Here is a 27,841-nt window from a genome sequence, read left to right as displayed (position 1 = left end):
AACAATGGAGCAGAATAGAGAATCCAGAAACAAATCCACACACCTAAAGTGAACCCATTTTTGACAAAGTTCCCAAGAACAAACACTGGGGAAAAGACAGTTTCTCCAATAAATGATGCTAGGGAAACTGGATATCCATATACAGAAGAATAAAATTAGACCCCTATCTCTCACCATACAAAAAAAATCAAATCAAAATGGATTAAAGACTTAAATTTAAGACTCTAAACTATGAAACTGCTACAAGAAAAGACTGTGAAACTCTCCAGGACATTGGTCTGGACAAAAAGTTTTTTTTTTTTTTGAGACAGAGTCTTTCTCTGTCATCCAGGCTGGAGTGCAGTGGCGAGATCTCAGCTCACTGCAACCTGCATCCCGGGTTCAAGTAATTCTTCTGTCTCAACGTCTCGAGGAGGTGGGACTACAGGTGCACGCCACCATGCCCCAGCTAATTTTTGTATTTTTAGTAGAGATGGGGTTTCACCATATTGCTCAGGTTGGTCTCAAAATCCTGACCTCAGATGATTCATCCTCTTAGCATCCCAAAGTGCTGGGATTACAGGAGTGAGCCACTGCACCTGGCAACAAAAAATTCTTAAGCAGTAATACCACACAACCACAGTAACGAAAGCAAAAAATGGACAAATGGGATCACATCAAGTTGAAAAGCTTCTGCACAGCAAAGGAAACAATCAAAAAAGAGAAGAGACAAGCCACAGAATGGGAGAAAATATCTGCAAACTGTCCATCTGACAAGGGATTCATAACTAGAATACATAAGGAGCTCAAACCACTCTACAGGAAAAAAAAGTCTAATAATCTGATTTTAAAATGGGCAAAAGATCTGAATAGATCTTGCTCAAAAGAAGATGTAGAAGTGACAAATAGGCATACAAAAAGATGTTCAATCTTGGTGATCATCAAAAAAATGCAAATCAAAAGTACAATGAGATATCATCTTAGCCCAGTTAAAATGGCTTATATCCAAAGACAGGCAATAACAAATGCTGGTGAGGATGTGGAGAAAACGGAACCCTTGTGCACTGTGGAAATGTAAAATTAATACAACCTCTGTGGAGATCAGTTTGAAGGTCCTCAAAAACCTAAAAATAGAGCTACCATATAATCCAGCAATCCTACTGCTAGATATATGCCCTCCCTCCAAAAAAAAAAAAAAATGGAAATTAGTATATCAAAGAGATATCTGTACTCCCATGTTTGTTGCAGCACTGTTCATGACAGCCAAAATTTGGAAGCAACCTAACTGTCCATCAACAGATAAATGGATAAAGAAAATGTGGTACTCATACATGGAATTCTAACTAATGAACTTTTCTTCAAAAAAAACCCTTATATAAGCATACCCCAAATCCATAGGTATATTTGGAAATAAGGCCAAAAGCAAACCTTAGCCATGCAGCCCTTCACATTCTGTTTTTGTTTTTAGTTGATTTACCAGTGTTGTTTTTCTTCCTCTTTCTCTTATGGATTTCACAAATTGGAGTACTTCCAAATGACCATGACAAATATTCACGATTATATTCCTCTGATTGAGACCATTCCTTGCTGAATTTTTCTAATGGGAGACAACAGATATAAAACTAAAAATCACATATGACATCTATTTTTAAAAGCTCATAGAAATAGGTATTTTTAAATTGATTTTAAAAATGATACTTTGCACATAAATTTTGGTTATCTGTACAACACATTGTTCTTTTATTTCCATTAATAATGAAGATTTAATTGGTAAACTAACTTTTTAAACTGTTGTAATATTTTTTAAGCTCAGGAGACTCTTCCTACACCAGAAGTCACTAAATAAATAAAGGGGAAAAATACTAAATGGTACACTGTAATCCAAAAAATATACCAATGGAAGTGATCTGGGGCTCATGAACTAACAAAGGACTGAAAAACAATAAGTGAGAGCATCAACACTCTCCATATAAGGAGGTGCCTGGAATATCCAAATTTAGAGAAAGACTCGGTAACTGAAACAATTCATGTATATTGGTATAATCAACATTGTATTTCTAGTACATTTCTTTCTACCATTTATTTCTTATTTTTTTTGAGAACTTCCTAATCATCTATATTTTATTCCCTCAATACACACCCATCCCCAGAGCAATGGAGACCTTAGTAAATATTTTTAGGTACTTCTCTCCCTTGATGGGAAACTTAACTACTATTTATCATTTGCTGTTATTATTTGTTATAGTCTAATCACTCTGTTTTAAACAGATAAATGTTGTTTCCTTTGAAGCATCTAAAAACAAAAATCAACAAAACAGTTTTTATGTCAAAACTTAATGTAATTTTATTTTCCACGACACTTCTACTTGTTCATCCTCTCCAGTGAAGCTACATCTTTGCCAGAGGTCTGATTTGTGTTTTTGCAGAGGCCTGGTTTGTGTTCCTAGTAGGTTATTAAAAAGAGCACTCACCACAGGAATTCATACCATGAGTTCTAAGGCCTTTAATTTACAGCACTGCACAGCTATAGATATATTTTTCCAAAATAACTACTTTAAAATATTACCATATATTTACATCGATACATAATAAGACAATGTCTCTGAGTTTTAAAGGTTGTAATTAATTTCCTTCTACTATATTATACAGTATTATTACTGCCCGAGAATTCCTTTTTTTTTTTTTTTTTTTTTTTGAGACAGAGTCTTGCTTTGTCACCAGGCGCCAGGCTGGAGTACAGTGGCACAATCTCGGCTCACTGCAATCTCTGCCTCCTGGGTTCAAGCAATTCTCCTGCCTCGGCCTCCTTAGTAGCTGGGACTATAGGCGCATGATACCACGCCCAGCTAATTTTTGTATTTTTTAGTAGAGACAGGGTTTCACCATGTTGGCCAGGATGGTCTCGATCCCTTGAACCTCGTGATCCGCCCACCTTGGCCTCCCAAAGTGCTGGGATTAAGATGAAAAGATAGATATAAATGTCAAGACACTGGAAAAAAACAAAACTCCATGTCCCACTCAAATTATACTTAGTCATAACCTGAAAAAAACATATTTCATAGCGGAAAACAAAGCAAAACAAAACAAAAAACCTGTTACTTCTCTGGAATTTGTCTCTACATGTTAAAAAAAAGTGAAAATAATTTGTTATTTATTCCACTTCCAAATGAACAGGACAATATAAGGTATTTTTAATGACTTATAACAATCACAATGAAATTAATTATTAAAAAAATAAATGTCTGGGAGACAGGAGAGGCTCCCTTCAATTCTAAGGTATCTACCCAGTTAGAATGTTTACAACAACCCAGATAGTGCTCTTGACTAAAGCCCACTAGGCAGACAAGACAAATCTATATCTGCAATAGATTTCTATTCCTGTGAAAAGAAATGGCTGGCCCTTCCAGGATGGAAGGTATTCAGTATAGCTATCTTGCCACCAACTGTCCAACTGGCCTCCTTGAGTAACAGAGTTATCCAGTGGGTGTAGAGTTTATCTGTTAATGGCAGTTTGGCATTCTGAGGAGGTGAAAGTGCATGGTTGCTACTTGGTTGCTTTTATGTCCAACAGGTAGATAATGAAAAGTTGAGGACAATGGACATAATTGAAAAAGCTGAGTAAGTGATCTAAAGACTCCTGTTGGTAGATTATTAAGAAGCCCTAACCTTTTTAGTTGATGAGCAGGAAAAGAGGATTACCAAGCACAGAATTGGATAGAGTTGCTGAATTCCAATGATGGTTAAATGCTCAATTGAAATAGATCTGCTCTTCAAAGTCAAGGCTCTAGTTAAGAAAACCTGGGACTTGTGGCGCCTAAGAGGCAAGTTAGCTATATTAAATGCATTCGTTAAATCTTCCCACCTTGGCCTCCCTAGTAGCTGGGACTACAGATGTGCACAACCATGCTCAGCTAATATTTTAATTTTTTGTAGAGATGGGTTCTTGCTAGATTGAATGCACCTCTACTGCATGCTGACCTAGCTCACTACTAGTGAAAGTTTCAACAGATTACCACCTCTTGTTAGAGGTTCCCAGATTGCCACCTACCAAAAAGTCCTCATTACCAGCTGGGTAGTGAAGAATCCAGTCCCTAAATCTCATCTTGATGCCTGTTTTCCTGAAGCTGTCTTGGTATCAGCTATTAGAAGTTGGCCTTTCTGCACAGCAAATATTTACACAAGGCAAAGTACAAAAGTTTATTGAAAAGTAACACCTGTTAAAAGAGAAGGAAAGAAGCAGGACTGGGCAGGGGTACCTGTCAGACAGCAGTGACAATCTGACAAAATTTCTGCCAGACCAACAGGGAACTCTGAAATAAAGGTTACTTGTTAGAGAAATCCACACTGAGTGGAAATAGCTAGACTCTTGTATCATCACCTTGCTCAATCATTGGCTTGGGGGCCACTGGGAGAAGAACATGTCCTTGGCTTGAAAGCTGAGGCAGGCCCTGACAAACCTATCAGATGGTCAGGTTGTACTAAGCATGTCCTTTTTTTTTCTGATGCTTTCACATCTGCAGCCTTGCTGACCCTGGAGGGACTGCCCCCCTCCCAGGGCTAACTAATTCCTAAAGATAGCAAATGACTAAGGCCCAGCCTTTCATATGCAAGCCAACCTTTCCTACCTGCCTTATGGAGCTCTTATACTCCAAGCCACTACTAGGGCCCTGCCCTAATTACCCCAGGGCCAGGTATCATGCAACTAATGACAGAGCCTACGCCTGAGAGCCCCTGAAATTATTCAAACTAGTCAATCCTAAGCCTGCTTACCTTGTCCCACCTGTTCCTTACCACAAAAACTATAATAAAGGCTCTTCCTTATAGTACCTCTTTCGCCCCTTTCCTCCTGAGCGACGCTGGTGCTACGCTGAGTGGCATGGTGTGCACCCTCCTCTTGGGAACTGTGAGTAACTATCTTTTCAGTGACAATTGTCTCCTGATCGGTTAGCCTCACCACACCTAAATAAAAACCAAATCTACAATTAAAAGACAGATATTCATACTTTTTGCAGCTAAGCACCAAGCTTTGTTCTGAAGAAGAATCTGAAGGATATCTCCAGGTATGCTATAAGAGTGAATTTTGTAACAGCTGAAACATAGTTGCAGTACAGCAGAAAGCAGTGAAGTTTTATTCACTCACTCAATAATTCAAAAATTATTCAAATTATTTGAGTAATTTATATAAAGTATTTAAATTATTAAATGAATGATTAACCCCATGCCAGGTAGGGTGACAATTTCTGAGAACACAGCAATCCTTTCTTTTGTGGACTACTCTATTGTCTACTGTGTAGACAAATTTCAAAAAAGTATGCTGAGGCCAGGCACAGGGGCTCACTCCTATAATCCCAGCACTTTGGGAGGCCAAGGCAGGAGGATCACTTGAGGCCAAAAGTTTAAGACCAACCTGGGCAATCTACCAAGACCCCATCTCTGCAAAAACTTAAAATATTAGCTGAGCATGGTTGTGCACACCTGTGGTCCCAGCTACTAGGGAGGCCAATGTGGGAAGATTGCTTAAGCCCAGGAGTTCAAGGCTCCAGTGAGCCACAATCATGCCAATGCACTGCAGCATAGGCAATGGAGTAAGACCCTGTCTCAAAACAAAATAAAACAAAAAAGTATACTGAGTGTTGTAATGAGTATAAGAGGAGAAGTAAACTGATGTTGGATCACCCTGCAGAGGAACCAACCTACCCCAAAAAAAAAGCCTGATTTGGGAACTAAGAAAAAAATTGTTGAAAGAGATAGGAAAAGATAATCCAAGATATGGGAACAGAAATGGAAGAGACAGACAGACAGCATATTCAAGTAACTAAAAGAAATTCAATGGATAGAGTGTACAGTAGTAGAGGTATGGTGGGAATGAGCATGGAAGGTGGGCAAGGGCCAGATACTACAGGGCATTGCCACCCATGTTAAGAACAGATTCTATCTTAAGTGTATGGGAAGCTACTGAAGAGTTTTTAAAAGAATAGTGACATAATTCAATTTGTAATCTTCATTCTTGTAGCTGAGTAAACCAGAGTGGGAAAAGGAGTAGAGGCAGAAGGGCTAATCAGAGGCTGTGACAGTAATCAAGCTGATGATTACAGTGGGCTGGAGTCATGTGATGGCAGTGGTGATGAGAGGGAAAGAAATTTGTTCAATAAATATTTATGTACATAGGGCACCAAGAAAAGAGATGGAGTGAAGGATGACACCTTAGTCTGTTAGGTTTCTGGGGTTCAAAACTGGGTGAATGAGAGTGGACTTGTGGAAACAGGGAATACTAGAGAAGCAGGTTTAGAAAAAGAAAAGAAGAAGACGTGAATACAGAGCACAATGGAAAGATTAGCCTCCCAAAGGATGAGGCAACCTCTTCTGCTATAACAGGAAGAATATGGGCAGATGGGAACGGATCTGTAGACAAGATAACAGGAAGTGCAGGGAGTGTCCATCTGAAGGCTTCTCTTTTGTTTCTCCAATAGTAGAAAGATAACTCATCTGTTGAAAGCAAGTGCAATGATTAAGGGATGGAAAATACATGTTGGGGAAGAGAAGAAATATTTGAAATGGCTTTAATAAACGCTATGCTTGACGCTGACCAGGGAAACCCAGCTGTAATCCTAGGCAGTATTGAAGGGCCAGCTAAGACAAATAGTCATAACTTCATAATACAATCATTGTTAAAACAGATACTACATATGATAGTCTTCTGTATTTGTACTGTTCTGGTTATCAACCAAATAAAAGATCACTTAAAAGCCTTTGTGAATATACTAAATACTTTAATAACAGAGTTTATCAGCCAGACCCTCCAGTAGGTGAAATGATGTATGATGTTGCATATTAAATGTATTATATTTATTTGCTCTGAATGCTCCTCTCAATGTGGAGAAAAATTACAAGAGTAAAATTTGTGAATGCATGTAGGAAAGTGAAAATTACTCTCCATATAAGAAAACAACTCTATGCAGCTCAAAGGGAATTGAGGCAGAGAACTTAGCAGAGGGGTAAAGGATGCACACCTTTTCCTTAACAAGATTAAAGAATGCCTATAGTCAAGATGTTTCTTTGGCCTCCTATGGTTAAGTGCAGGTAAAAAAAAAATTACCTGTGGAAAACAAGAAAATCACTGACTGTCAACATGAAAGCCATCACAGTTTGTAAGGAGTGTTGGATTTCTTAAACCATGTTTGTATGAATGCTTTAGGAATAAGACTGATTTGTGGAAGCAAAGTAACATGCCAATCTAAGTAGGGGGCAGTATTTTGGAAACATCTAGGGCTAGTTTCAAATTGTATGAGTTCTCCACCCCTTAGCAATAATGACCCCACCCCACCAACACACACACACAGACACACACACACACACACACACTGCCTTGAGAACAAATACACTGCAAACTACTGAACATGACATACGCTTTACATTTATTAGTTCATTTGATTTGATTTGACCAAATTTAGTTTTTGTAATTCTATGAGAATGGTATTTTAACTCAATTTTTACATGTTAAAAAAACCCTGAGGCTCACAGAGATAAGTAACTTTTCAGGATCTTGCTGACTAGTAAAGAGAAGAGTCAAGATTTTATTTAAAGTGTATTCTAACTCCAAATAGAACACTATTTTCACGACACAATCCCTTCTGAATGGACAAATGCCTTTGAAACATGGTAGAATCTACTCGTACCTTTGCCTCCAACTTCCTGCAAGTCATAAGCCACAAAATTACATTTAGCCACACTTGCAAAATCCAATTATTATCCAATTTTAAAATTTATATTTATAATAACTATAAATACTTGTATTTAAATAACATGTATAGCTTTCATATGGTGAGCACATCCATTACCTTTCTTTTTCTATTTTTACAATAACTCTGTGAGGGGGGTCATGACAAATATATTGCCTAACATAGCCATATGACCGTGCTCTCCTGGACTTGATGACTAAACACACTCCAAATTCAAAAAAACACTACTGGCCCACACCTTCTTAGGTCATCTGCTTTTTGGTGGTTGTTTTTTTCTGCTAATGCTGTTATGACTGTTCCATTGAATGATTCACACTTCCTTCTAAACCAAGTCTGTTAATACACATTTGCAGAGAAATATATCCAGAGTTTAAGATTTCATGAGTCTCTTAACCACACTCTCCCCCTCAGCAGGAAAAAGAACCAATCTTAATAGTTCTTACATTGCATACAGAAATATAAATGATCTCTGCTATGTCCCTGCAGACTGTTCCTGTCATTCCTTCTCAGTCTTGCTGCCTTGGTTTTTTGACTGTTCAACCAGAAGAATAAAATCAGCCTGTAACAGGAAGGCAGAGGTCTCATATTTTTTGTATAATGTGATTCTACATTTCTCATTCATACAATTTCTTAAAAAGAGAATAGGTCAAGGCTTATCCTGCCACTCCCTGAGGATGTAAAGATGAAGAGTCAACATCTTTTAACTGGTCCCTGTTATGAAAAATTCCTTCGCCTCACAAACAATGATTTCCTGCCCCACCTCCCTTTGTGTGTTGAGCTCATCTTGAGCATGCAGGAAGTCACTTTCAGACTGAATTCAATTTTCCCCATGCCTTTCTCCCAACTCATCCACAAGTTCTGTCGTGAATAGCAATAGGGCACTGGGATCTGTGCTAATACATTAATTACTGGACATCTACACAACATATGTTGAGTAAGTACCTACGTGGTAAAAAGGCCTTTGCTGCTGGGTATTCCAGGATATAAAAAGACATACAAGAAAGAGCATGCATAATTAGAGAAAAGTTTCATAAACAAAAAACCAGAAAATAACAGTTTAAATACTAGTTAGAATTATTAAAACAAAAGTAAAATTTTATAAGCCTTTAAAATATTTAAATTACTTGGCTCAATAAGCCTCTTCAGTTTAGTCTGAAGAAAATTTCAACTGTAGGATGACAAGGAAAGACTATATTTGTGAAGGTGGTCATTGAAAGAATCATCTACAATAAAAAAATTAAAAATATCTAAATACTTCACATTAGATGATAACTTTGGTATTTTATGATAAGTTCATTCAACGTAATATGATTTACCTTTTAAAATGCAGCTATTAAAACTGCAAATAATTGATGAATTTTGGTACCATATTTGTGAGTTTTAAATTATATAAAAAATACAAAGTTATAAATATATAGCTACTAAAAAAAATTAGTAATAGTGATATATTTGTGAAATAACATTAAGTATAATAAGCATAATACAAAGTTATATGCCATGATATAACTAACTATATTTAAAGGTACTTGAAGTTGACATGTAAAAATTAAAATTGGTTTGTTAAGGTAACTTTATTTTTTTAAACTTTTAAGTATTATTTTATATATATATATATATATATATATAGCTAAAAAAAAAAAAAACCCAATGGCAGAATGTCAGGTATGATATACAGTATGTAAAAAGATATTTTGGAAGGGTAGAGAATAACCACTTATTCTTGTCTCTGTTGTCTGGTTCGCACATTATGTGAAAGATGTACAAGTAATTGAACATATCTGAAATTGCAGTACTGGAGTAAATTTATTAACCATTAGTTATCAGTGCTTTACAAGATAAAGTCATAGAATTTTAGAATTGAAAGAGTCCTCTAAGACCTCCTGATTCAGTTTCCCATTTTCTTAGTAGGTACATGTGACTCATGAAGAAATAAGTAAATTTTTTCTCTTAAGCTACACAATTAGTTGGTGAAAAAGCTAAGATTGGCATTCATATTTTAACACCCAATATCATTATATTACAAGTTCCAATTCTTTAGCATTCATGATTTCTCACAAAATAATCCCAGCATAACCTTCCAAATTTATATCCTGCTTCTTTGCAATGTTAGACAGGAATGTCCCTTTTCCCCTCCATGGTAGTCTTGCCTGCTTTCTTGAGCTCTCCATCCTTACCCTAACCTCCCACACACTCACACTGCTGTCTTCTGTCTGTTCCTCTTCTAGTAGTAGTAGTGTGTTAGCATTACTTTTTCAAATTATCATATTTGGAAAAAGACAAAGTGGATTTTAGTTCCAACTATTCTGTTTGCTTGTCTTACTTTGTGCACCTACTCAATTACTGCTCTACATTTCTGTTTCATATATTATGAAAAAAACAGTATTTAATCATAGGGATGAGGAAATTCAGAAGTAGTGCCCATTAATGTATGGAAAGTACATTCTGATAGTTCTTGCCTGGATGTGGTAAGGAATGAGATGTATGACAATATGATAACATGAGCAAAAAATGTCAGATTCTCTTGAACTAAAAGTCACTTTACAATTGTGAAGTAGTCATAGACTTTCACAAAATACCTGTCAACTGTAATTGTGTTTAATCTCAATTTACCAGAATAAATAAATTTCTTACTAATTTGTGAAATTCCCTGTCTGTTTCTAATTATGTTCCACAAGTCATACTATTGGTTTAAGTTGATTCTCTCAAACTTGTTTAACAAGTTCGATTCTAATTACATGAGATTTCCTCCTTTGTCCTCAACTATAGATCACACGTAATACATGACAGTCATTCATTCGAGTGGGAATCTCAAAGCAGTTGAGTAGGCAGAAAAAAGAACCTCTTCACTAAGGATTAAAATGTATAGGTAAGTCCTTTGTAGCTTTAAAAGTTTTACTATATCTGACAGTATGTGAAAAATATAAAGAAGCTTAGGAAATTTTGACTACGTCTAGCAAACCTCTAGTTACTTCTCTGAAAACTTCGTTGAAACTCTTAGATATTGTTTAGATAATATGCTTGATATTATTTCCATAAGGTACATAGTTGCTTAACTGAATTTTTAATAAAACTAACAACCCCAAAAATACTGCTTAGCATTATAACAACGTATCTTTAAATAAGGAAGTGGTTTTGTTTCTCATGCATAACATTTCAAAAAGTGGTATGTGGATTTTAAAAGTGTAACTAGGAAATAATTCTTCTGCTGTTTAGAACTTTTTGAGGGTTCTGTATTTTGATTTCCATTAGAGTTTTATTGCTAGCTATTAAATAAATATGCCATGAATCCTAAAGTACACTTTTTAGAAAGTAAGGATGGTATTTTTCTACTTTTTATATAGTTGTGGAATTATTTCAAGAAAGTTCTTGATAGTATTTAAAAAAAAAAATCTCTCTTGTTTTCTTTTTAGTTAATGAATAATTGTTTTCATATAATTTCACATAAAAAAGCAAAAAGTTGTGGGCTAATCAACTCATATGTTAAAATCTCAAAATAATGAAAAAATTATATAACTTCATGTGTTTATGTGTGCCCTTCAGTGTATATGTTATGCATATTATTTTTCTATGAAAACAGAAAAACATGATACTGATTAGTCATATTGAAAGGATCAACAAAAGCATGAACAATGTGTTTGCTATGATAAGAGCAGTTGTATTTATTTTAAATCTCTTGAACATTGGAAAATTCAATCAAAAGTCAAACCGTTTTAAATAATAAAAATAAATAGACAATTATGTGCACTTGAATATGAGTAAAAAGTGGATAGCTGTCTAAGCTTCCAATGACAGAAGAAATAAAATTATTTCATATTCATATAACAGATATAAGAAATTGATTTAAGTAGGTTAAAAACCTATTAACTAATTTACATATTGAGTTTGTTCTCATTTTATGTAAAAAAAAATCACAAAATTGTATTTACTCATCAACTACTACTTTGTAAAGCTACATGGGAGAAAGTCTAATAAAGAACATAGAACATAATTGGGTTTATTGTATTAAAGCAGTGAATTTATGCATAATATTTTTTATTATTCTTAAACTATAATAGTCTAATATTGTTTGAGTAATATAGTGCATTTTAAAATGTATTTTGCTGAAACATTTTAATTTTAAAGAAATTTCTGTGATTTTAAAATGTTGCCCTTATAAGCAGCCAAATGTATATCAAAACATCATTCAATGGAAAATAATAAAAGAAGACATGTAAATAATACAAATATTGAAAGAGTTGTACAATTTTAGAATGCTATGAATTAATCAAATTTCTAAGTTGATCCATCATTGTACCGGAAATTTGACAATCAGAGCCAACCTTGCCAATTACAAAGAACTCTTCTGTGGAATTTTGGTTTCTAAGGACCACACTTTTTGGAGTATTTTGTCTCTTAAACAGTCTATATCTACTACTAATATATAGTAGCTGGGTGTCCATATCCTGTAACAGAAGGGAAATGAAATTGTACAATATATATTTTCAGGTAATTCTAGGTAATTTTGACATAATTTTAGATAAATCTTCGGGTAAATTCTGAAATAATTTGGTTGAAAATGGGCTGTCTCGGATGATTGGATTGCTTTTTTTATAAAAATTAAACTCCCAGCTCTCTTCCAAGCTGCTACAAGGTAAAATGTTCTTTTCTTTATCTACCTTGTTCTCCCCTTCCCTGAAGAAGTAAATTCTACCATAGAGTGCAAGAATATGAACAGCTGTGTTAACTCATTTCAGATCCTTGGTCATTTTCAGGTTCACCAAGGAAATATCTATGACAACCAGATTACATAAAAAGTATGAGATGAGGTTTGGAAAACAGGATAAAGATTTATAAACTGTAATTCAGAATGTGGTTTATGGAAAGATTTAAGGTAAATGAACATATTTCAGCTCAGGGACAGACAAGTCTTAGCAGGACTCCTCCTACCAAACAAATCTTATTTCCATTTTCTTCCCTTTTGTCTGTGCTCAAGACCTGATTAGCTGACTACAGAGACATGCCAAAGACAATCAGATGCCCTGCTTCCCAACAGCCTAAAAGAACATGAGACAAAAGTCGAGGGGGAAAAGCCATTGCTATCAAAAATGCATTCCAAATTATGCCTGTTGTTTCAATCCTGGTTTTTGAACTGCTATGGCAACTTAGAAAAACATGCTTAAAATTGTAAATCATTAGGCAAAAGATATATTTCTTCATAGAAATTAGGCAGGTGGACACCAGTTTGTCTTTACAATCATGAAACCCAAAATAGTGCATTTAAAGTACAAGTTTTTGCCTGCGGAATCTTGGGCCACATGCTAAAACAGCTGCTGCATTGTCCAAAATGTTTTTCTAATAATGGTGTGGGATCAAGCCACATACAGCCAGATCAGCTGTAGTCAGTCATCTGGGATTATACATTTTCTAGAAAATTATCCCATGCCACTTCCAATTTGTCCTCCAGAAGACACTCCCAATCTATTTTCTCAGAACTTCATAACTTACCTAATTCTTATGCTACTGCAACTCCCAAATAGCTATGGCACCCCTAAAATAAGTCATGAGAAAGGAAGTCAATATCTACTGTTATAAGAGAACCTGAAGTTATCCAATCCCATTTCTTAAAAGGTATTGTTTCAACTTGAAGGATCCCATTCCTTTGAGTAAAGAAGACTTAGTATGATTTCACAGTTCTGGGGAGTATTCTTTGCCTAGCTTTAGTATATGCTCATGACATGTAAAATAAAAGCATCATCCCAAGTCTAAAGTCATCAGTTGGATAACTGCCTATAATAGTTGTAAATAAAAGGGACTTTAGAAAAGTTTATACTGATGAGTCATTCAGCAGAAACACGAAGCAGATTCTATTTACAGTATCTGTTTGCCAGAGGTTTGAACAAGTGTATCAATGGTTAATAAAATAATATATGCATTCAGGGTTCAAGGTAGTGGGGCAAAAAGTCATTGATGGGCATGGTGGTGCATGCCTATATTTCCTGAAGGCTGAGATAGGAGGATCACTTGAGTTCAGAAGTTCAGTGTCGCAGTGAGCTATGATTGTGCCACTGCACTCCAGCTGGGTGACAGAGCAAAAACCTGTCTCAAAAAAAGATTAAAAATTATAAATAAATAAATAAAAGCCACCGAGTCTATTTTTTCTAAACTAGACAAGCTTTTATTCTGATAAGCTTACTTCTTAGCCAAGATATCCACAGGAGTTTAATAGTGCAAGAATAAATTAAGATGTAGCGTTTCTTTCTCTGCTGAATATTTCTGTCATCATAAAGACATGCCACACTATCTCCAATTAAAAAAGAAATCCCTCCCTTGACGCATATCCCCTGTCCAGCTATTGCCTCGTTTCTCATCTCTTGCTCTTAAAAGCAAAGTTATTTTAAAGATCTGTCTAGACTTATTGCTTCTATTTTTATTTTCTTCCTCCATTAACTTTGTTTTGCTTTTTTTACTATTAAGCATATCACATATAAAGTCTAATTTTAAAAAATGAACTTTATAGCATCCCCAGTACCTTAGAAGACCCTGTGGGCACCTCTGCAATATGTCCTGTCCACTAACTGACCTTTCCCCACTTTTCACAGTGTAACTGTTATGTGGCATTGTATCTTCATTTCCTTAATTTTCTTCATGGTTTTACCATCGTGGATATATTCCCCCCCAAAAAATACAGTTTAATTTTACCTGCCTTTGAAATTTGTATAAATGAGATCAATATTATATATGTTATAGACAATAAAGTATGCATAGCTTATTTATGTTCGCAGCTATATAATATTTCAAAGTAAGACTGTCCCATAACTTATATATCCACTTTTCCAGTATATTACCATTACAGATGATGTAGCACTGAATATTCTTTCACAGGTCCAATGGTACAAATATGCAAGAGTTTCTCTTGGGTATGTTCCTAGAAATAGATTTTCTGAGTCACATGGTGTATGCATTTTTATCTTTAATCTATTCTCTCTTTTTCCAGCATAAATAGTTTCTGCTTGTCACAGCTTTGAAATAGCTCTTGTCTTGCTCCACGTCACAAAATCCAGGGGTCAGATCTCAGTGGGTTTACATAATCACTCCACCAAAGACCATTCTTTTCTTGAAGCATGATCTTCACAAAGCTTCCAAAACATGATTCTTTCCTGTTGTTTTTTTTTTTGGCCTACTCCATGAGTCAAACTTTCTGAGTTTCTGTAACTAGATTCTACTCATTTTCCTGTCCCCCAGATTTTGAGTGCTTTTCTTCTGTAGCCCCACTTACATTCTGTGTGATTCCATCAGGCTAATGGTTTTCAACATTACGTAAGCTAATGATTCCCTAGGACAGATAATGATCCCTCAAGTCCACTATCATTCACTGGAAAACACAAAATGCTCTTCAAAGCAACTTTTAATATCATATGGCAAAATAAACCATTTTGAATCCTACATACCTTAGTGCTTTATTTATACTTATACATCTTTTATGATATACGTAATTATGCCTTATATTATGCTTTATTCATTCATTCATCTATTGAGTGTCTAATTTGAGTGAAGAGCTGTTATGTGCTAGTTATACAGAACTGGAATAAAAAAGCCCAGGCCTTGTTCTCATGGTACTCACTGGGAAAACAGACACCAAAAAACATTAAACAAGCAAATACCTATCTAATTAAAGTTGCAGTGGTGCTATGAAGAAAAGTTTAAGAACTTTGGGTAATTAAGATAAATGGAAACTGTCATTGAAAACATTTACTCTGTTGAAATCTCAGCAGAGCAAACCGAAGTCTTTACTTAAAACCACAAACCTTCCTATCCAAAAGACAACTATTCTAGTGATTAACATGAGACTATGTAATTTCATTATGATTTCTTTAATACTATGACACTGAAATAAGTATTATAATAGTGAAAACTAAACCAGTCTAGAAGCTCATGGAAGACTTCTCTGAAGAAGCATTGTTTAAGCAGAAACTTAAAGGCAGGCAAGAAGCAGATCATGCTTGTTCTTGAAGAGCATATTAAAGATTTGGGATTATATCCTCAGAGAAACACAAAATTGTTAAAGATGAAACAGGGCAGAGATGTTATTACATTAGAATTTTTAGGCTGGGTGTAGTGGCTTACGCCTATAATCCCAGAACTTTGGGAGGCCGAGGTGGGCGAATCACAAGGTAAAGAGATCAAGACCATCCTGGTCAACATGGTGAAACCTCATCTCTACTAAAAATACAAAAATTAGCTTGGCATGGTGGTGCGTGCCTGTAATCCCAGCTACTCAGGAGGCTGAGGCAGGAGAATTGCCTGAACCCAGGAGGCGGAGGTTGCGGTGAGCCGAGATGGCGCAATTGCACTCCAGCCTGGGTAACAAGAGTGAAACTCCGTCTCAAAAAAAAAAAAAAAAAGAATACAAAAATTAGCTGGTCATGGTGGCATGTGCCTGTAATCCCAGCTACTTGGGAGACTGAGGCAGGGGAATGCCTCGAACCTTGGAGTAGGAGGTTGCAGTGAGCTAAGATCACACTACTGCACTCCAGCTTGGTAACAGAGCGAGACTCCGTCTCAAAAAAAAAAAAAAAAAAAAAAGAATATTTAAAAAAGATGATTCTAGCTTCATATTGAGAACAATCTCTGTGGAGACAGGAGTTATCTATTGATGAAGGGAGACTAGTTGGAGGCTAATTCAGTATTTCAGAAAATGGATAAACGTGGCTGGGATAAAGTGGTGGGAGTGGCAATGTCTAAGAAGCCGAAAGAACCAGATTTGACATTCAGTTGGATGTGAGGGATGAGAGAGGTATCATTTATGATTTTCAGGTTTTTCACATGAGTAACTTGGTGAATTTTGGTGTCATTTACTGAGAAAGAAAATGTCAGAAAAAGGCCTATTTGATGAGGCAAAGGAAGGTTGTGAGAATTAGAAAGAAGATGATCAATTCAGCTTTGGAAATGCTGAATTCTAAGCACTGAATAGAGATATGTGAAAGATGCAGCTGGATATTATAGTCTGGAAATCATACACACATCAGGGTTTCTCAGGTGTAGTTTTTGGTTTATCTCTGTCTGAATCCCCCAGGCTACTTGTTTAAAATGCAGAACTCTGAGATGGAAAACTAGACCTACTGAAATAGTATGGGTGGGTATCGGATTCAGTATAGGAATTTGCTCTTTTCCAAGTCTTCAAGTAATTATTTTCTTTTTTTCTTTTCGTTTTTTTTGGATGGAGTCTCGCTGTGTTGCCCAGGCTGGAGGGCAGGTGTTTGATCTCAGCTCACTGCAACCTCCTACTCCCAGGTTCAAGGCATTCCCCTGCCTCAGCCTCCCAAGTAGTTGGGACTACATTCATGCCTGGCTAATTTTTGTATTTTTAGTAGTAATTTTGTATTTTAGTTGGCCAGGCTGGACTCAAACCCCTTACCTCAGGTGATTTACCCATGGCCTCCCAAAGTGCTGGGATTACAGGCATGAGCCACTACACCTGGCTGTCTTCAGGTAATTCTTATGCACACAAACATTTGAGAACTATTGGCTCAGATGGTAATTGAAACTGACTGAATGAGATCAATTAGAGAGAAAGGAGAACACCAGGACAGAGCATAGAGCAACACCAGACACTTAAGGTTGAATAGAGGAGAAGCAACTAGCCAAAGATATTTAAAGAGGAGATGGGACAAGAAAGAAAAAGAGTATGGAATCATAGAAATCAAAAGAAAAAGAGTGTTTCAACAAAAAGGGACGTTCAAGGGTGGGAAAGGCTGCTAAGGGGACTATGTAATATCCTTCTTCAGTAAGACATGAGTACTTTAAGGCAAGGACAATTCTTTGGCCATCTTTAAAAAAGTGTCCTAAGTGCCTGGCAGAATATTATAATAAGTACTCAATAGCTACTAGTTTTTCCAACACTTACTCAATAAGCATTGTATCTATAGAGCGCCTATCATGTCTTGGGTTGCAAAAAACAATAAAGCTTCAGAAAAAAAGCACAGACAAAAAAGTCAAGAGGTGTAAATGCTGGTCCCTCTGTGGTACCACTTAATCAAACTGAAGATCAGTTTATCTATCTGAATAATAGGAAAGTGGGAGTGAATATTTTGGAAACTCTCTTCCATTGCTAGCATTCTATGATTCCACAGAATGCTATCAATCTTATAAACTGCTATTATAAAAATATATTAGGTTGTACACCTTGAATATATAAAATTATATTTTTCAATTAAATATTTTAAAATAAAAATAAAGTATATATATTCTATTGCATGTTTTTAAAAATTATATTATTATTAGACATCGTTAGGTTCTACATATAGAAAGGCTACCAAATTTACAATTTATTTAACATACACCAGAATCTAAGGACTTTATAAACAGCATCTTATGTAATCTTCACAACCCTCTAAGGCACGTGATTATCTCCATTTTATGAATGAGGACACTAAGACTCAGAGAGGTTTTGTTACTTCCCAGTGATCACATGGGTCTGTCTGATTATAAAACTCATGGTTATCATCATTGTAATATATTACCTTTCTGCATTGCCTGTGTAGTAATTAAAAACACAGGCCTCTGGACAGGACTAGTATTTCATAGTAGTCTTTATATAAAAAGAGATGAAAGACAGTAAGCAAGCACATTTGTTCAATAGACAGAAAGACAAGTTTGTTCAGGACACAGAAAGAAATCCCTTTCTTATGTGACTTTTTGTGCCAGTATTGGATTCCATGGCAAGATTCACAAAGTAGACAGAGCCTGCTTTCCATCATCTAACCTATCCTTTTACTGTACATATTCACTTAATAAACAGATCATTGAATACTTTGGGAGATACAGCAGAAAACAAACCACAGTTGGTGCCTGCTTTCATTTTATTTGATTTACCAAGCACTGACATAAGGCCAAATGCCAGACGTTGAGTTGTGTTAACAAATTTTTAATTCGTTATACTCATAACAACAAGGAGGTAGGTACTATTGTCACTTCCATTTTGCAGACAGGGAAATTGAGGGGTTAGGTGGCTTCCTAGGTTCACACAGCAAATAGATGGTAGAAGTGAGATTTGAACCCAATTAGTCCAGTCTCAGGGTCTGTGCTCTCCACTGCTATCTTGTGCTAGCTCTCTCATGGAGCAGTTTATTTGTTGAGACAGGTTGTGGATGAGGAGACAGGTAATAAATGTATAAGCAGACAGATCATCTAAGGGGAATAAAGTGTTTTCAAAGATTGAGAGTATTTAGGAGTGGTGGGAGGAGCTATCCATGCACTAGTCATGGAAGGAAGAAGGAGCCTTCTTGTTAAGAAGGGAGGAGGAGGCCGGGCGCGGTGGCTCACGCCTATAATCCCAGCACTTTGGGAGGCTGAGGCGGGTGGATCACGAGGTCAAGAGATTGAGACCAGCCTGGTCAACATGGTGAAACCCTATCTCTAATAAAAATACAAAAATTAGCTGGGCATGGTGGTGCGTGCCTGTAGTCCCAGTTACTCGGGAGGCTGAGGCAGGAGAATTGCTTGAACCCAGGAGGTGGAGATTGCAGTGAGCCGAGATGGTGCCATTGCACTCCAGCCTGGGTAACAAGAGCGAAACTCTGTCTCAAAAAAAAAAAAAGAAAAAGAAAAAAAGAAGGGAGGAGGAATAGAACACTGTGAAGGTGATGAGGAAACTTGCTGATTCTTCATTCAATGACAAGGGAAAAAAACTAAAATCCAAAGAAGGGATTTGCCTCCTGTCGAGCAGCTTTTTCTGATTACAACAGCTTTTCCCTCTCACCCCTCCCTGTACCATGTATACTGCCTCCCGTGCTAAGAGAATATAAGTACAGCATTTTTCATGAGCTCTGAGGAACACATTGCACAGGCATCAAAAGTATTCATTTCATAGACCTTGGAACTTTGTTCATTTCATTATAACACAAAATCATCCTGTGAAAATAAAACTGAGAAGCTCAATTCTTTCCTCTGCTTCTGAAGACAATCTAGGCAAGAAGCCAGTAGGATTAAATTCAGAAGGGATTGAACACAAGATGTTGTTTTTAAAAATATATTGATGCAACTAAATATTACTCAAGCACATTTCAAAGAAATAATCCTGGGTTTGGTCCATGATTCACTAAAAGCCACCTTTTTTCTCTGAGAACAATTATGATTTAGTAGATATAGTTACATAGAATGAACCATGATGAATACAAATGAGGCTCTGATTCCAGTATTCACTCCTGTCTACTAAGTGACCTTCAACCAGTTGCTGTGAGAAAATAATTTCAGTAAATTTCTGGATTCTTTATTCTATTATGTCATCTGACTTATTTCACCCAATGTGTGCTGAAATTTATTTATTTAACCTGTGCATTTAATGAAATATTTCTTTCTTATTTATTCTACTCCATCATTCATGGTGCCTCCCTTCTCATCTCCTCACTCCCATCCCCAAAATGTTTAACATTGTAACCAATGTTATGGTTTAGGTCTATCTACAAAAAATCAAATCAAACATTGGAGGATGCACACATTTGAAGCAAAAAACACTGCCATGCACTCCTTTAGCGTGTGATGTGCCAAATTTCTCACCTCTTTGGGACACTTTTTGTAGAGATAATGATGAGTGGAGAATATCTTGACACTTTCTATTGAGCAATACAAATCAGATCACACTGAGTTGTATATAGGAGCTTCTAAATCCTTCATTCATTTATATCCTACAGAAAGTTAACATGGATCATGTGTTATCTGACAGGGAAACATTCTGAGAAATGCATCGTTAGGCGATTTTGTCCTTGTGCAGACATCACAGAGTATACTTACATACACCTAGATAATATAACCTACTACACACCTAGGTTATGTAGGTGTGTAGTAGGTTATATCACCTACACACCTATTACTCCTTGGCTACAGACCTGTAGAGCATGTCACTATACTGAATACTGTAGGTAATTGTAACACAGTAGTAAATATTTATGTATCTACATATATCTAAACATAAAAAAGTTACAGTAAAAATGTATATAACAATCATATGGGACTATGTCATACACATGATCTGTGATTGACAAAGATATTGTTATATGTTTCATGACTTTAGTTATATGATAGAGTCAGTATATTTTGATGAAGTTATAAGTTAAGGCTTTGAACATTTCATAATAATCCTATAGCAAAGAGGATTGCGTATGTAGTTTGACTTTAGGAAGCAGAAGAATCTATTATGCCTTCAGTACAATCACTCCACTTTGTCTCTGATCTTTTCTAATCTAATTGTATCTTAGATCCTTGGTACACAAAACATAGTCCTTGAACCAATAGAATTGACATCACCTGGGAGATGGTTGGAAATGCAGACTCAGGTCCAACCCAGATTCACTAATTTAAAATTTGCATTTTAATAGGCAATTCACATAGCCATTAAAAATTAAGAAGTACTGGACTAAACAACTGCTATATACAGTTACAAGCTTAGTCTCCCAGATTCCCAAAATAGAGGAGAGGCGTACAGCAAGATATTTCCTTGTGTGTTGAAATATGAATAAACATGTTCTCTAACCTAAGTATGCAATAGATTTCCCCATTCCTCTCCTGCAGAAACACTGAATGCCTTGGCAAGTTAGAACTCACAGAGCAGCATATTCTTGAGTTCTGGGAACACTGTGCTACTCAAAATGCTAGGCATTTCAGAAATAAATGTTTCTGTGCTTCCGTCAGTTTGGGAAACAGTGCTGTTTCATCAGTTCAGGCTACAAAAGGAAAAGAAGAAATAGAATCATGAATGTGCAAAGAGCAATTGGCTTTTTGTCATTTGGCATCTTGAGGATAAACACGAATTTTTCTCTAGGCCTTTTCAGTCCTTTTTCCACTCTGACACATGACAGTTGATGGACATGTGCGACACATCTCCATGGTCCAACCAGGTTTAAAGCAATTTCCAATGCACTATTTGTAATTCCACCCAGAAAATAAGAAGATGCAAGTGAGTGGGAGGAACATTATCCTAGAATTAAGTACTTGAAATTGTATAAGAAGTAAATCATTTCAAAACTCTGATGTGTTTTAACCATTATGTGTAACAAATTGCTTGACATCAATAGTAACACACTCCTGTATTCCAGTATCTCACTAACAACTGCTGTCTAGGAAATAGCACTGAAACCTGAACTGAATGGGCTATTGAGTCTTTTTCTGTTCTGGAAGTTTAAGTCCACCATCACTGTCAATTACTCACAGGAAACTTGGTAATTTTGTTATTCCACTAAGTTAACAATCATTAAAAGGTAATTTAATTTTAACCACTTTATTGAAATAAAATTACAAACCAGAAAGTTCACCTGTTTAAGGTGCACAATTCAAAGATTGCTACTATATGTATAGAGATGTGCAACCATAACCAAAATTTAATTTCAAAATATTTTCATCATCCCAAAAGATATTCAGGTGCACGTGATATTCAAGTACTCATTTCCCAAAGAGCATTTTTACAGTAAAATTTCACATATTTAAACTGTCATGAGTATTTCTTTATAATTTGCAGTAGCTAGCAAAATTATGTCGTGCCAATAAAGGTTAGAAAACATCTTTAGTTAAAAATAAAGGGGGAAGAAAGTAAAGAAAATGAAAATGAATGAAGGAAAGAAGAAAACCTATCTATTTGGAAACTAAATCCAGATAGGAAAAATATTATTTTTGGCCATTTTGGGGGAAAACAGGCAAGGAAACAAGCAAGTCTTTAACTAAGTAGGTTTTTCTTGTTTTGAAACTAGTATAGGCTTCATGGCTCTGTCAATAATTACACTTTCTAGAACTCAGAAAAAAATATTAACATTAAACAGCAGTGCCCTCTACAGTACATATTGGGCTCTCCCTAACTAACATTAATCAGTAAGGAGACAGCTAACTTGTCAGGGCTGCCTCTGTTACGGTTCTTGGTAACAGGTGGCCAACATTCAGTACATGTCCTTAAACACCAGTAGAGTCAATAAAATATTGTGCCCATCACTTTGCAAATCTGGTGACTCCAAGAGAAATGTACTTAAAATCTTAGCATCATCAAATTCCAGAAAAAAAAATTTCCATTTTTTCTGTTGTTTTCAAATAATTTAGGCAGATTTACCTTTGCAGATAGTGCCACCATGCTCATTTGCAGATAGAAAAGCCTTCATAATCTGAATTATGGAGGCAAGAATCCACACTTCTGGCAGATTTAAAATGCCAGAAAAGATTACTTTCCTTACCAAAGTAGTGTATATTACATGTAAGAGAGCAGTAGCCAGAATATGTCTTTAAGTCTTCAACTGATTCTTCACAAAAATGGCTAGTAGTCTTCAGACATCTATTGATAATTATGCAAGACTGACTCTATTATTAAATATGGGGATATATTTCTGAGTGAAAGAAAACCTGGCAAACTTTACTGACTTGTGTCAGCAGCATTCTTGAAACCCTACTCAGCAGTCTACATCATCCTCCTAGCCAGGCCATTGCTTGAGGAAGATGAGGTATGAGAGTGACAATACAGATATGCCATCTCCTTCCTCAGTTTAAAATAAGATATATGTCATATGAGAATCAGAAACAGCATCTGAAATTTCTTGCCTTGCAAATTATGAATGCAGAGCTGTATCAGAGCTCTGACTTGAAAGGGAAACACTTCAAGTTTCTTTAAATAAGTCTTCTACAGTCAAGAAGTTCTTTCCCTGAAAAGGCTACAAAATCAGCCTGCCTTATGAATAAAGACTCTTGGCTTTAGTATAAGCCACATTCTTTTATAGACTTTTCAATACTGAATCAATTTCTGCTCTTAACCAATGCCTTTCTAGGAACAGTTCTTGAATGTATTAAATATACAGAAGCCAGAGTAATGAGATCATTGTCTTTTAAAATAAAGGCATTATTAATGAGTTGGTAGGAAGGAAGAAAGGAAGGAAAATAAAAATCCTCACCTTTATGGAGCTTCTTAACTGGTGGAGGGAGACAGATAACAAACAAAATAAGTAAATTGTAGGGCATATTAGAAAGTTATAAGTGTACTATAAAATAATAAAGTAAATAATAAAGCAGAGAGAGGAGGCGCAATTTTTAATAGGGTAGTTAGCAAGGTCTCACTAAGAAGATGTCCATTGAGCAAAGACATCCAGGAGGCGAAGGAGCAAGATTTGTGACAACCTTAGGTAAGAGTGTTCCAGGCAGAGGAAAGAGCAAGTACAAAGTCCCAGAGGTAGAGAGAGCCTATTGTGCTTAAGGAGCAGCAGAGAGGCCAGGATGTCTGGAGCAGGATATGGAAGTAGAGTGAAGTAAAAGATAAAGTCAGAGACCTAAGGATATATTGAACCATATTAGAAATTCCTGGAAGAAGTGTCTTGATGCAGCACCAAGAAATTAAGAGGCAAAATATTACAAGATAAATATCCACGGCTGTTCTGGATGTCTAATAAACATGTTCATTATGACAGTTTTATTTTAAATATTCTAGAAAATCTTAAAATATGTAAAGAGGAAGTTGCCACACACAAGAAAAGCATATGACACTCAGCATGAAGTCTTTAGTGGGTGATTAGTGTAGCACCACAGGTAGCGTAGTTTGTACCAAGACCATTTTTTAAATTAGAGATTTCCTTCCATTTTTGGTGGGGGAGGATGTTTGCTTTAAAAAGTAGCACAAATTTGCAAAATAGAAAATAAGAATAAAGTTTGAGCCTATATCTGTGAACTAATAGGGAAAATCTATATGAAATTAAACCTTTGACCTTGGTCTCATTATACTGTGCCCTAAGTACCTAAAATAACTAGCTACTGATTGATGGCTTAATGCAGTAGGTGTGGTCCTTCTACCAAATTTTTAAATAACCACACACCCATGCACCCAGCATGAGTAATTATTTATGTTGTTTTCATCATTACCAAGAATTAGCATAGGCTAGTAATTAGCATAGGCTGGTAAATGAAATACACACAAAATTTCATATTTCTTTCTCTTCTATTTGTAAGCCAGACTAAAGTTTCATTTTCCCTGGGTCATAAATCATTCACTATGTTATAGTCTCATATGTAAAATGATTTCACTTAGGGCAATTGTATGATCATATGATTATAAATATTAATTGATAGCTACCTAAATTATATACATGTAATATTGCATATATAAGTTACATATATATTATAAATTATATAATATATATGTAATCATAACTACCAATTATTTTCTCTTATTACTAGATGCCTAAGGCTATAGTAATGGGGAATTTTTTATTATATCAAATTCATGTGTGTCTATATATATGCCTAGAGATTCATATTGTAGGTCTGTATTTTTTAATCCAAAGGTAACAAAATGAGTGATTTCACATATTCTTTTTCAGAGCTTCAAATACTACCTCTAAGATAATGAATTCATAAAGAACACTTCCAGTTCCAAGACCTTTGCTCAGCCTAGACCCATCTTACCAGCTGACTGCTGGGAATTAACACAAAAATACTAACAGTTATTAAAGTTAAAATTATTATTAGAACATCTCGATAAAACTCAAATTGTCTAGTCATGTGACTAGTATAACTAACTCCCCAGTCACACAAGATTAATCTTCAAAGTTTCATCTTGGACTTCTACTCTTGCCCATGGCACTGAATTCTTTACCAGGGAATGGTCCTAATTTTTCATCTTCCATATTTTCCTCAACCATTTCTTTTACATCCACACAGCCCCTACATGGCCTTTGACACTTCATATCCCATTAATGTACTAATAAGTTTGTCTGCGCAATGAGACCTTCTGCCTCATAACTCCCGCCTCTTGCAACCCAACCAGGCCACCAGATTAACCTTTCTAAAACACTGCTGTTTTTCTATAACTCCTCATTTTAAAAAGCTCAGGGATACTTTAAAGCCAAGAAAGAGTACAAACCCATTACCCATAAAGTCCTCCATAATCTTGACCAGCCTTATTTTTCTAGATTATTTTCCATCTGCTTGCATATAAAAACAACACTGGGCCAATTACTGTTTGCCAAACTTTGCACTTCTACCTCTTCTGTTCCTATTTCTTCATTTACCCAGAAGGCCTACCCATCTTTCATGGCACAGCTCACATGTTACATGTTCTACGATGACTGATCACATTTCCTTCTCCCTCCTCTGAGTGAAGGATTTTTATGATAATTTTAAGGGGTGGAAGTGCAGTTTTGTTACATAAATGTATTGCATTAAAGCCTGGGCTTTTAGTGTAGCCATCACCCCGAATAGGGTACACTGTACACATTAAGTAATTTCTCTCCCTCATTCCCCTCCCAGACTTCCATGTCTCCATTATTCTACTCATTCTGTCCATGTGTATGCGTTATTTAGCTCCTGTGTATAAGTGAGAACATGCAAATTTGACTTTTTGTTCCTGAGTTGTTTCAGTTAAGTTAATAGCCTACAGTTCCATCCACATTGCTGTAAAAGACATGATTTTCTTTTATAGTTGAGTAGCATTTTGATATATATATATATATATATATATATATATACACACACACAAACACATATGCCACATTTTCTCTATCTAGTCATCTGTTGATGATAGGTTTAATCCATATCTGCAATAAACATATGAGTACAGGTATCTTTTTTGATATAATTTATTTTCTTTCGGGTAGATACCCAATAGTTGGATTACTGGATGAAATGGTAGTTCTATTTTTAATTATTTCAGAAGTCTCCACATTGTTTTTCATAGAGGTTATACTAATTTACTTTTCCACCAAAAGTGTGTAAGTGTTCCCTTTTCTCTGAATCCTCACCAACATCTGTTATATTTTGACCTTCTAATGATAACCATTCTGATTGGTATAATGGGATATCTCATTGTGGTTCTAATTTACATTTCTCTGACAATTTGTGTTATTGAGCACTTTTTAATTTGTTTTTGACCATTTGTATGTCTTCTTTTGAGAAATGTCTATTCATTTCTTTATTCCACTCTTTAATGGGGTTATTGTGGTTTTTTTTTGCTTTTGTTGTTATTTGAGTTTCTTATAGATTCTGGACATTAGTCTTTTGTAAGATGCATAGCTTGCAAAAATTTTCTTCCATTTTTCAGGTTGTCTTTTCACTCTATATTATTTCTTTTGCTGTGCAGAGATTTTTAGCTTAAGTAAGTATCTACTTTTGTTTTGTTGTATTTGCTTTTGAGAACTTTGCCATAAATTCTTTGCTTAGGTTAATGTCCGCAAGTTTTCCCTACATTTTCTTCTAACATTTTAATAGTTTCAGATCTTAAATTTACATCTTTAATTCATCTTGACTTGATTTTTGTATATGGTGAGAGACAGAAGTCCAATATTATTCTTTGACATGCAGAGATCCAATTTTACCACCACCATTTATTAAATGGTATGTCCTTTCCCCAGTGTATGTTTTTGTAAATTTTGTCAAAGATCAGTTGGCTGTAGGTATGTGGCTTCATTCTTGGGTTCTCTATTCTGTTCCATGGATCTATGTGTCTATTTTTATACAGGCACCATCCTCTTTTGGTTACTATAGCTTTACAGTATAATTTGAAGTCAGATCATGTAATATCTCCAGCTTTGCTCTTTTTGCTTAGAATTTCTTTGGCAATTTGTTGATGTTTTTGTTGTTGTTTTATATGAATTTTAGGATTTTTTTTCTAATTCTGTAAAAAATAACATTGGTATTTTGATAGGTATTTAACTGAATTTGTAGATTGCTTTAAGCATTATGGTCATTTTAATGACATTGGATTTTCCAATGCATGAGCATGGCGTGGTTTTCCATTTGTTTGTATAATCTCCAATTCTTTTATCAGTGTTTGGTAGTTTTCCTTATAGAGATCTTTTACCTTCTTGGTTAAATATATTTCTAGGTATTTTATTTTTTAATCTATTGTAAATAGGATTGACTTCTTGATTTGGTTCTCCACTTGGTAATTATTGATGTATAAAAATGCTAATGATTTTAGTACATTGATTTTGTATCCTGAGACATTCCTGAATTCATTTATCAAATCTAGGAGTCTTTTGGAGTAGTTTTAAGGATTTTCTAGGTATAAAATCATATTGTCAGCAAACAGACATAATTTGACTTCCTCTTTTCCAAGTTGGATGTCTTTTATTTTTTTCTCTCGCCTTATAGCTCCTCTATGACTTCATATAATGTGTTTAATAGAAGTGATG

The 27,841-nt window shown here is 35.5% G+C and overlaps 1 long non-coding RNA gene across 1 annotated transcript in view; it reads right to left on the bottom strand.

The window, feature by feature from the left end:
• The window catches only part of LOC135269892 (uncharacterized), a 323,864-nt gene that overhangs the window by 139,923 nt on the left and 156,100 nt on the right, over positions 1-27,841 (bottom strand). Inside the window, exon 3 of the long non-coding RNA XR_010338129.1 lies at positions 1,457-1,576. This is a non-coding gene — a long non-coding RNA (uncharacterized LOC135269892). The remainder of the gene's footprint in view (positions 1-1,456; positions 1,577-27,841) is intronic.

The sequence above is a fragment of the Aotus nancymaae genome, unplaced genomic scaffold (assembly GCF_030222135.1).
Source record: "Aotus nancymaae isolate 86718 unplaced genomic scaffold, 86718_ANA_hifiasm-v0.15.2.pri h1tg000006l, whole genome shotgun sequence".
NCBI classification, from domain to species: domain Eukaryota; kingdom Metazoa; phylum Chordata; class Mammalia; order Primates; family Aotidae; genus Aotus; species Aotus nancymaae.
This window is presented reverse-complemented; position numbering and strand designations above follow the sequence as displayed.